We start from the raw sequence: 12,323 nt of genomic DNA on the forward strand, positions 1-12,323 counted from the left end.
TGTATGAAGCACTTTTCCACACAGCTGTTGATGACTGACTTGTCTTTTGAGAATTGTTTATTCATATCTTCTGGCTTTTTGTCTATTATGCAATGGCTCTTCTGACATATTTAGATCAGTCATTCAACTAGAATTCATTAAACCCTCACTCAAAAAACAAAGTCAAGTGCAAGTCATGTCATTATTTCTCTGATGGCATGGTCTTCTTCGACAAAGAAGGATGAACACACATACATTAAACACCTACAATGAGCTGGGCACTGGGGTAATTACTGAGGACACAAAAAGAAATCCACTCCCTGATCTCAAGGAGCTCATGGTCTAATGCAGAGACGACATGTGAACTACTAATAAGATACATATTCCTTAAACTGGAGATAAATTCAGAATGAAGGCACCACGATGAAGGAGGACTAGGAAAGGATTCTCACATAATGTAAGACTTTATCTGAGACTTGAAGGATGCAAGAAGACAGAAATAAGGAAGGAATAGTGTTCTAAGCAAGGGGGTCAGCCAACAAAAATGCTGAGTTGGGAGATGGAGTATCTTAAAAAAAACTGTAAGGATGTCACTGGAACATAGAGTGCAAGGATAGGAGTAAGTTGTAATAAGATTGGAAGTCATGAAGTTTAAAAGTTAGAGAATTTTATATTTAATTGTGAAGATAATAGAGAACTAGTTATATTTTGTTTTTAATGGGGAGGGGAATGACATGGTTAGTCCTTTATTTTAGGAAGATCAATTTGTCAGTTAAATGAAGGATGGATTGGAGTGGAAAAACACTTGAGACAGGGAAACCAAAAGGCCATCTATTATACAGTTGAAGTGTAAGTTGATGAAGAGAGAAGGGGACATATATAAGAAATATTATAAAAGTAGAAACAACAAGATTTGGCAATCAATTGGATATGGGGTGTAAGAAGAAATTAAAAGTTAAATATGAAACCTAGATTATAAGCCTGGTGACTGATGCCTTCAAGACTAATACAAAAGCTAAGGAGAGGGGACGGGTGAAGGGGGAGGCAAAATAATGAGCTTGGTTTCCAACATGTCAGCATTTCAGATGTCTACGGGACATCCAGTTCAAGACCTACAATAGATATTTGGAAATGAACTGGTGGTTGGGAGAGAAATAGGGACTAGACAAGTAGATCTGAAAGTCATCTACATAGAGAAGATCATTGAAATCCTAGGATCTGATGAGATCACCAAGTGAAATAATATATAGAGAAAAGAGGGCATAGGACACCAGAAAAGGAGGACTCAGGTTGGAAGAGAATCAGAAGAAAACAGTATGATGAAACCTAGAGATGGCAGAATATCAAGGACAAGATGATGAACTATAATGTTGAAGGCTGCAGAGTAGTCATTAAAAATGAGGATTGAGACCAGGCTATTGGATTTGGCAATTAAGATGTCATTGGTACTTTTGGAGGGAGAAGTTTGGGTTGAATAATAAGATCAGAAGCCATACTGCAAAGATTTAATTTTAAAGGATAAAAGACAGAGAGGTATGAATACATTGGTGATGGAAGCTCATCAGGAGCATGCTGCAAAGCATTTCAGTACTCAGAAAGAAGCCGTGCGTCAAAGCAAGAGGAAATCTCAGAATTGTTTGGGGCTTCGCCAGCACCGTGACCAGGGCAAAAAAGAACTGGCAGTTTTGTCTCTCACTTTCCAGAACCCGGTTGCAAATCTTGCAGATCAAGGGTGGAGTGAAAAGACAACTTGTGTAAGGATGGTGTTCTGGTTAGGGGGGGCACAAATGGCATAGCAGGAAAAGAGGATATTGAGAAGCCAAAATTTCCCCACAGCTCTGATCTTTTCATCAGAAAGTCCTGTATTATGCTAAAAGTTCATTTCCCCCATGTCTTTATAATTGACTTTGCAGGCTAAGTTATTTTTGGTTATAAGCACATATCAATTACCTTCTGGAATATCGTGTTCCAGGTTCTTCTCCCCTATATGGTGTTGGCTACTAAATAACATGTGACTGTCACTGCACTTCCTTAGAATTTAGACCAGATTTCTGCCATCGTCAAGGTCTAAGGAAAGATTCTCCCAGTGGATGTGGATTGTCAGGTATCAGCTGATCAGTGAGAACTGAGACTGGGTACCTCACAATTCAGGGGAGGTCAGAACACAGTGTTCACTGACAAGACGAGACAAGTCTCTAATCTCTGAAACAGGGAATACAGATAAGACCAGTGTCTTATATGTACATCCACTGTAGCCATGAAACTTGCACTTTCTTAAATAAATGGAACTGATAGACTAGAGATTACCAGGGGGAACAGTTTTCACAATAAAAATCCCTTGTTCTAGACAAAAGAAAAAATAGAGCCTTTAAAATATTTTTCACTGTATGAATGAGTGGATGCTGGCAATAGATGTTCATTCTTTCCCCTTTGATGTGTATTTGTGATGGAGTCTGCTCAGTTAAGGAAGTGTTCAGTCTTAACAGAGAGTCAATTTTTAAAAGAAAAGGAGGTTTTTCAGTGACTCCCAAAACCCCAGAATCTCTGCTTTCACTACCACTTTATCTTGTGCTTGATAATTTCCTCCCTAAGAGTGTAAGCCTTTCTGTCTTCTCTCTCTTCCTCTTGGAGAGGAAACATTTTTAGCCTTGGGGAAAGAATATCTGTGTTTAAGGAGAAGAGAACAGGGAGGGGGAGACAAAGTTTTTTCCACTGTAGAAATATTTAGGGGGAAAAGCAATACCTTTTAGCAGTTTGAGTATGACTTGCCTAAACACATGGGCCAATCTAAGTGATTTGGCAAAACTGAGTAGTTCACTAAATTAAACATGTGTAATGTGTATAGAGATTGAATTGTAATCATCTAAGTGCCTAAAAAGAATTGGAAAGGAAGAAAGGGAGAGAGTTGAAGGCACCTTATGACTACAGATTTGTAAGAAAGAAATCGAATTGAGCCAATGACTTGTGTGCCAAAATTTAAAACTGTAAAACTGGCAATTACCCTTCAGATGACCTGCTCACAAAGTTATGTAATTAATTCAAGACTTTTCCAAAAAAGTAGAAGCCATGTGGAGCCAAAATTAGATCATAACTGGAACATGAAAAACATGATTGGAAACAGAGAAGTATAAGTGTAAACCAAGTCCCAAAGATTACTGCTATGGGTTCTATCGCATATCAGTTGATCAATTGATCAAGCTCTGCACCTGTGTAAGGGACAGAGCAGAGCTGGCAAGCATGAGATAGAGGAGAGCTCTCCAGACTTCTTGAGATTCTCTAAGCCTCTTTGTGTTTCAGGCTCCTCTGGCTTCTGCCTTGAGAGAGAAAATAGATAATGTCAATCTCACTTCAGGTGGCTGAAGGAAAAGACTCTGGGAAGAAGCTAACATGAGAAAAGACTGCTTTCTCCATCATGTCCGCATACCCAGCACGTTATGCTAGAGAAATCAGAAACTTGCCTTTCTGTCTCTCTCTCCTGGTTGAGCTGAGTTACCCTACTCCCAAAGGGAGGGTTTCTTCACTTTATATTATCTGGTGTATGTTTTCATATGTATATTGATTTCTCTGATTTCCTTGGGGTGAGGGGAGCTATTAACTTAGATAAATGTGTTTCTTGGTTACCTACTATGTGTATTCACTGTGCAACTGATATTTGGTGGGAAGGAAATTAAGCCTTGCATATAAAGTTTTGGGTCTTATTCCCCTCAGTTAATGAAACAATCACCAGAAGTTAGCTTAAACCTGAGAACCACATCTCCTAAACTAATAATATTTAAGGGAGAAGACTGATATAACTCTAACCTGATACCCAGGGTGTATAGGATATTCAGGGAGAATTAGCAGCTCTGGTGTGAGGGCTGCCCATCCACCTTTAGTGTCCACCTGATTCACCCAACTCTCACCTGTGGCTCCAAGAAGCTGTGGCATGCACAGCAGCCATACCCCAGTAAATTGTCTTGGCAGATGGGTTAAACCAGGTTGAGGGGAACTAATCAGTCTCATACCTGTCAGTGAGTTAGAAGGATGTCTACCCTCCCAAGCATTCCCTTGTGGAATGGGCAGATGAGGACTATTTGTTTCAATGGCTATGAAGGCAGCTGAGCAGACACTGGGGAGCATTTAGTACTTGGTCAGACATCAAAGAGTCTAATGTCATCTGCATACACAGCCATACACAGCCATCTTGACATTGGACTTTGATGACTGGAAAAGAGAGTGAGCCTGATGATTTTACACAACTCCACCTCACTTAAATCCAATCCATGCACAAGTCAAGACATCACCCTTGATGTCACCGGTCTTTGAAAATGAAAGCTGAGCAACAACAATCCAGAACCCCCTCCCTCTGAGGAGAGCAGAGTGACCAACTTCTGGTTCCAGCCTCCTGCTTCCCTTCATGGAACAAACTAAAGAAAGAGAAATATGAGGGCAGAAGGGGTTAGAGATGTCTCTTCTTCCTATCTCTGAGCCACACAATGAAATCCGACACTATGTGTGAGGGAAAGCTCTCACAACATAAAATGAATAAATTCATGTGGTGAATCCAAAAAAGGGGGTGGAAGCAAGCAATGATTAAGCACTTATGATGTGTCACGAACTTTATGAACATTATCTCATTTTATCCTCTCAACAAGCCTGGGAGACAGGCGCTATTATGATACCCACTCTACAGGTAAGGAAATTAAAGCAGACAGAGGGTAAATTACTGAGCGTCCAAGGTCACACGGTTAATAAGTATTTGAAGTGGCATTTGAATTCAGACATTCTTGACTCCATACATAGTAGGTAGTCAAGAAACCCATTTATCTAAGTTAATAGCTCCTCCCCCTTCTCAAGGAAACAGAGAAATCAGTATACATGGGAAAACATACACCAGATAATATAAAGTGAAGAAACCCTCCCATTAGGAGTGAGGTAACTCAGCTCAACCAGGGGAGAGAGAGAGTTCCAGATCCCACCAAAAGACAAGTCTCTGATTTCTCTAGCATACCAAGCTGGGTATTGAGACATGATGGAGAGTGAAACCTCGATCCATCATGCTACCTAGCAGTGAAATATCAAATCAAAACAAAGAGAAATGTAGTGACTTGCAACAGAGTTGGGCTGGGTTGCAAGATAATCAATCTGTCAGAGACAAAGACAGAAAAAGAGAGAGAGAAGGAGAGGGGGAGAGAGAAAGAGAGACAGAGAGACAGACAGAAACAGAAAGAGAGACATTGAAAGAGAGAGAAAAAGAGAGAGAATTAGAGAATTCATGGCACAATGTAGATGTGAAGGTCAGTAAATGAGAAGGAATGTACAGAAGTGATCTAGCCACTAAAAGAAAACCCCGAGAAACATGAAGCTGAAGAATAAAGACAAATACTGAATCTATGACCACCTAAGCTGGGGACAGTTTTCTAGAGAGATAGCTGGTATAAGGAAGCCTTCACTGAGAAGCTCTCAGTCATTGTAGGTTAGCACCTTCTTTGCAGTTCTGTAGTCTTAGAGAATTGCCTAGACCAGTAGTTTCCAAAGTGGGGACAGGGCTGTGAATCAGCCCTAAAGGGCATGTAAGCAACAAATCGGAGAGTGAAAAAATGGCATGCCATGGCATCTGACCCTGGCCCATTACAGCCAATCATTTGGACTTGTTAACAACACTATCCCCCTGACTGCCATATTCCTCATCCCTCATCTGTGCTACTTCCCAATCTCTTCCCCTTCTGAGCTAGAAGTCTGTCTGTCAGGGAAGTTCTAAGGGCTACAGGATGACTACAGCAGCAGCTGGGTAGGTACCTTTGGGAACATTTGCCTCCTACCACCTGCCCCCCAGATCACTTTGTGGTTGTGATTACATCCCTCAAAGAGTGAACCCAGGATGAGCAAGAATGTATTATCATTGTACCATCTTTTCCTTTCAAGTCCACCCTTCTGATATACTTTCCTATTACTGTCAGGGACACCACAATCTCTTCATTAACCCAGGTTCTTACAATTTGGAGACTTTTCTTCATCAACTAGGTGAAAAATATTCCATCACATCCAATTGGTTTTACATATCTATCTCCATAATATCTTTCGTATCTGTCCCTTGACTTCACACGATGAGAGAAAGTGGATAGAGTGCTGCACCTAGACCCTAGAAGTGAGTTCAAATCTGAGGTCAGACATTTACTAAATGTGAAACTCTGGGAAAGTCATTTAACCTCTGTTTACCCCAGTTTCCTCATCTGGAAGATGGGGATGATAATAGCACCTACCCTGTAGAGCTGCTGTGGGAATCAAGTGAGATGATATTTACAAAGTGCTTAGCACAGTGCCTGGTGTGTATACATACATGTGTGCGTGTATGTATTTCTTTTCTTCTCTCTTTCATACCCACCACCCCAATTCAATCCCTTTCCACCTCTTGACCATTACAATAGACCTCTAATTGCTCTCCCTCACTCAGATTTCTTTCCACTCCCATCCATCCTTCTTGAAATATGACTCACTCCCAGTTAGTGAGATAACAAGAGCCATAAATTCCCCTTGGAAAAATGCTTGATACAAATGTCTGTCTTGTAAAGAGAACAACAGCCTCTAGCACTCATAAAAGGCATTTGAGAAAATCTAGAGCAAATTGGAAAAGAAAAGTTCATTAAATCAGTGAAAGGGGGCACATCCACATGCTAGAAACTGTCTGGGACAGGATACTAAGCCTGAAAAGACCCTTCCTTCCTTCCCAAGTAGTGGGAGAGACTTGAGATTTCTAATGACTTATAATCTCAATTTTCAGAGTTGCTAGCTTCCTGAAATGGATTTGGAAATAGCACCTGGAATCATGGAACAACACTGAGAGTGGAGAAACTCAGACTCTGATTTATATGACCTTTGAATGACTGATTAGAAGCAGTTATTATCCACTGCATAGTTGCTTTGTGTGGTGTATAGTAACTGTGTATAGTAATTAATATATATAGTAATTATAGTATATGTCTTTGTAATTTTGTCATTAATGAGTAGTCAATGTTGGTTTGATTTTTCAGGTTTGATTTTTTTGTTTGTTTGCTGTTTTTTTTAACGCAGTCAATATGGAGTGGCAACATAGGGAGACACATACATGGAGTCACTTTGCTTTTCCATGAAGATAATTTAGCAATATATTCAACTGAATTAATGCTATTGATTCAAGCAGAGGCAAAATAAGTCTCTTTTGTATTTTAATTGCTTTTGCATGTTTTATGTTAGTGTTCTGTCTGTTCTGTCTAGACAGATAGAGAGACAGACAGAAAAGGAATGACAGAGAGAAAGAGAGAAAACATTATAACATTGTAGGGACTCTGTTGGTCATCTACCCTGGGACACACTTTTCAGGCCATAATGACAGTCTCTTTGTTGTAGGAATCCTTTCCTGTCACCTTAGGGTTGCTTAAGTATTATATTAGGCAATAGCCTCCTCTGCCTCAGTGGAGTTAATTTAGGGATTCAGTATCAGGCCCATCCCTGCCTCAGTCCCTGACTAAGGAGCAGAGAAAGAGAAGGGACTAACCTGACCCTGCCCGTCTCCTGACAGAAAGATGAAATGCTCAGGGTGCAGAGTGCAACATACATATTTGGACTATATATTACTACCATGTAGAAATTTATTTTGCTTGACCAAGCATATGTGTCATAAGGGTTTTGTTTGTCTTTTATGTTTTTAAATTGGGGGAAAAGGAGGGGAGAGAAAATAAATTTTTGTTAATTAAAAAATAAATTTAAAATATATTGTTAAAGGAAGATGGCTCTAAAATCAGTCAGCTCTATGGAAAGAGTTAGTGCTGAAGGAGTCCACTCTGAAGAGATGAAAAGAAAAGCAGTTACCAACAGTACCCTGAGGCCCCTTTCAGCTCTCCCAAAGTTTCTAATATCTGTTAAGGTTGTTGTGTTTGTCCTTCATTTTCAAAGAGGACCATGATAGCAGAAAAGTGATGATGACATGACTTGCAGTTGACTTGGATTTGAGGGAGGGAGGGCTGTGCAATATCACCAGCTTCGTTTTCTCCTCCACAGCCCTCTGGATCCAGTGACCTATTGAGTAACTCAGCTTGTCCTCTCCCTCTCCTCTTCAAAGGAAGGTGAATTTTGATGGCTTGTAAGCTCCCCAGTTAGCTTGGGATTTATCGGCTAGATTCCTGCCTTCCTGTCTTTCATTCTTTCTTCCTCCCTCCCTCTACTTCCTTCCTTCCTTCCTTCCTTCCTTCCTTTCTTCCTTCCTTCCTTCCTTCCTTCCTTCCTTCCTTCCTTCCTTCCTTCCTTCCTTCCTTCCTTCCTTCCTTCCTTCCCTCCCTCCCTCCTTCCTTCTCTCTCTCTCTCTCTCTCTCTCTCTCTCTCTCTCTCTCTCTCTCTCTCTCTCTCTCTCTCTCTCTTTCTTTATTTCTTCTCACCCATTTCACTCCTAAACTCATAGACTGGACCACAATAGGTCCCTGCCCAAACTCCACTTAATGCCTATATTTTGGGCCCTCCTGCTTCAAAGTGAATGTCAATGGTAACTGTTTCTCTTTGTAACAGCAACCCTGAGGGTCTTCCCCTCCTGGTTTGATTTTTTCTTTTTCTTTTTCTAATTAAAGGGGGCCATCCTTGTACTGACTTCTTAAAGAGGACTATTCGCTAAATGGGCATTACCTCACTCAAAGTGAGCATCTGTTAGGGAGTGAGTAAGGGGCAAAGGAGAGGAGCCAAGGGAAGGGGAAGGGAGAGGAGAGGAGAGGAGGAAAGGGAAGGGACGGGAGAGGAGGAGAGGGAAGGGGAGGTAATAGGAAGAGAGGGAAGGGGAGGGAAAAAGAGAAGAGTAAAGGGAAGGAGAGGTGAGGAAAGGGAGGGAGAAGGGAGAAAAGGAAGGAAAGGAAAGGAGAAGAGAGAGGAGGAGGAGAGGAGGAGGGGAGAGTAGAGTAGAGGAAGAGAAGGAATGGGATGAATGCAATGAAAGGGGAAAAGAGGGAAAGAGTACGAAGGGAATACCCTCACTCCTACTATCTCAGCCTCATCTCAATGGTGTCTCATGGCAGAAACACATGACCATAAAAGGAGTATTTGCATACAGCCTAAAAGGGGAATCAGGAACACAACTTCCAGAACCCCTAAGCTTTCGGGGAGGAAGTAAGGAGAAAGCTTGGTGTGTGTAGCTGGGATCCTGCCTCTCAGGAGACATCAGACCTCAGAGCTGAGATTCCAAGGAAAGGAAGCTCTGACTCCGAATCTTTACATTGGCCCAAAGGTATGGGGCTCTGGCTCCTTCTGAATGAGCTTGGCCATCTTTTAGTCAAAGATTTTAGCTTGGCCTGAAATCAAAGGTGGCAGAGATTTTGGTCAACCAGAGGAGCAGTGAGTCCAGCAGAGAGCAGGACCCGTGTGCTTCACCAAGATGTCACTATGAGACACGGGACAGGGGGATAGAACAAAAGAACCTGGGCAATCCTGCAGTCTTGGCAGTACATTTTTCTCCTCCATACGTGTTCCTCACCTCTAGGTCTCCCATGCTCAGTCTCTGTACTTGCTCACTGCCGTGATACAAACAAAACTCCACATCTGCTTCATTGCTGATGTCTATTTTCACAGCTGTGCAGCTGTGTCAGTGAATATAGTGGTATATTTATAGGGTTTCAGACCTATGTCAAGGATGCTCCCCTCATTTGCACTTCCCAGATGCTCTGAATTCCTTGAAGACTTACCTTATACGGAGGTCTTTCCTAGTCTTTGTCCCCCACCCCAAGATTACCTCTCTGTATGTGCTTTACATGTACCTAACAATTTACATGTCATCTTCCCCATTTAGAATGTGAGTTCCTTGAAGGCAGGGACCATGTTTTTGCCTTTCTTTGTGTCCCAGTGCTTAGAACAGTGCTTGGTACACAGTCAGTGTTTAATCAATATTTATGGACTGAGAAACAGATGGGCTTAAGTGAGGTCAGCAGCAGGACTGGAGGGGGTAGACTTCAAGGACTCGTCCAGTATTCACCTCAGGGTTTCTTGAGAACTGACACTGAGCAAGAGAGGGGATTGAGGAAGAATTAGACCATTCAGCAGCTCCCATGAGATGGAACTTTAGGCAAGTGAATGAATAGGGGAAGACAGTCCCCATGTCTGAAGGATATGCTTCAAAGACAACGTTTAAGACAACTCAAATAGACCAGAGTGAGTGATCTTGAGGATTCTGGGAATACTAGTTCTGTCAACTTTGTAAACTTTCATGGAAGATTTTATTTTTGTCCTCTTCTCATTCTTAAATGCAATCAAGTCAACAAAAGTGCATTAAGCACTTACCATGTGCCAGGCACTATGCTAAGTGCAGAGGATACTGAAAAAAAAAAGCAGCAAAAGACAATCCCTGCTCTCAAGGAGCCTACAGTTTAATGGAGGTGACAATACACAAGCAAATATGTACATATATTCATCCACATAGTCATCTACATATAATTTGTACAATTATTTGCATGCTTTCTCCTTCATTGGGCTGTAGGCTCCTTGAGAACAAAGACTGCCTTTTGCATGTATATGATAAATATATATGATATATTATATGTATGACAAATATATTACGTGTACACATATTTATGTACATACGCTGTAATGGCAAGCAATTTAGGATCTTTTGCTGTTTGAGTTTTAGTCAATCAAGTGCCTTTGATTGAGTTTTGCCTTTGTATCAACCAAGAGTCTTTGGTTAGAAACAGTATATGTATTGTAGAGAGAAAACAGTCAGAAGTAGACCTGAGAGAGAAGCAACCATGAGAGGGCTAGAGGAACTTGCTAGTGGGGAGACCCAATAGAAAGAATATTGGTGATATTGGCACTCTGTCTATTGATCTGTGTTAGTTCCTCAGACAGAAGCCTTGTCTGTTGGTCTGTGTTGTTTTCTCAGACAGACACTCTACTGTTGATGTGTGTTGATTTCTCAGACAGAAGTCCTGTCTGTTGGTTTTTATGAATGAATTGAGATGATAGTACTGGTAATGTGTATAAATATTAAAAGCCCTGTTAAGCCTTGTTTTCCTAGAAATAGAAGCTGTGGGCAAGAGCCCATGGAACCTGCCATCAGGCAAAAGCAGGAAGAGTTTGGAGTGGAACAGTTCCCATGAGCTGAGACACGGAGCAGAAGCAAAGAGCTGCCTGCGTATGAACCCAGACCAGAGCTGGAGGCTGTCAGCCCACAGAGGAGGAGCCCTGGGGTTTGTAAGTAGGTCTTGAGGCAAGATGAGAGAGCACTTTATTTAGCCACCGTGTATTGATTAAGAAGATTGTTCTTACTGTAGCCTAGGAGTAGATGGTGTGGTATTTTGAAAAAATTGGATATTTGGTATTGATTAAGGATGTTGCCATCGTTGAGTATATATACATATATTCATATCCATATTTATATATACATATACATGTATATATGTTGAATGATATGTTTTACTTAAAGATTTTGCCATGAATGTCATACTTTACTAAACAATGTTTAGTTTGTTGCTAAATAAATAAAGGGTTCCTTATACTATGTGATTACATTCTTGAAATCATTCACAGCAGCAGTTCTCAGGTGTGCTGCAATAATTGGCTTTACATATACATATATGACAAATGTACATGATGTATATGTATGATAAACATACATGATGTGTATATACGTGTGTATGTGTGTGTATACATACACATATATATGTATATATATATACATATATATGATAAATTGGAGATGATCTTAGAGGGAAGATGCCAGAATTAATGGGAACTGAGAAAGCCTTGTTGCCATAGACGGGACTTTAGCTGAAACTTGAAGGAATCCAGGGAAACCAGGGGATCAAGAGAGGAAGGAGAGCCTTCCATGTATGAGGAGCAGTCACTAAAAATGCCTGGAGTAGGGAAATGGGACAGCATGTGGAAGAAACAGCAGAGAGGCCTGTGTCTCCCTTGGTGTTTGAAGAGTAGGTATCTTGCAGGAAAACAGTAACAAAACACAATAATTCTGTTCTTAAGGAAGAGAACTAGACTGAAGTCAACACAGAAAGCTTAAAGCAATACAACCAAGGGGAAAGCAGATTTTGGATACAGAAAAAAGAAAGTTTTCCCCATTACATCCTCTCCCTCCCTTCAGTTCAAACCACACACACACACACGCGCGCGCGCGCGCGCGCACACACACACACACACACACACACACACACACACACACCACTACCACCACCACCACCACCACCACCACCACCATCTGTTAAAGGATCAGAAATTGTTTCTCAGGAGATAGTAATCCGGTACATCTTTATATCTTTTATAAATGTCTTCATGTAGATATGGAGGAGCCTCTTCCTTATCAGGGATTGTAAGAATTGGTCCAAACCACTCTCCTGAATTAGACA

The 12,323-nt window shown here is 41.2% G+C and overlaps 1 pseudogene; it reads left to right on the top strand.

Annotated features, from left to right (window-relative positions):
• The first annotated feature begins 1,529 nt into the window (after window positions 1–1,529).
• LOC140502186 (ceramide synthase 4-like) overlaps window positions 1,530–12,323 on the top strand; it is a 37,511-nt pseudogene continuing 26,717 nt past the window's right edge.

Source organism: Notamacropus eugenii, chromosome 4 (assembly GCF_028372415.1).
Source record: "Notamacropus eugenii isolate mMacEug1 chromosome 4, mMacEug1.pri_v2, whole genome shotgun sequence".
NCBI lineage: Eukaryota > Metazoa > Chordata > Mammalia > Diprotodontia > Macropodidae > Notamacropus > Notamacropus eugenii.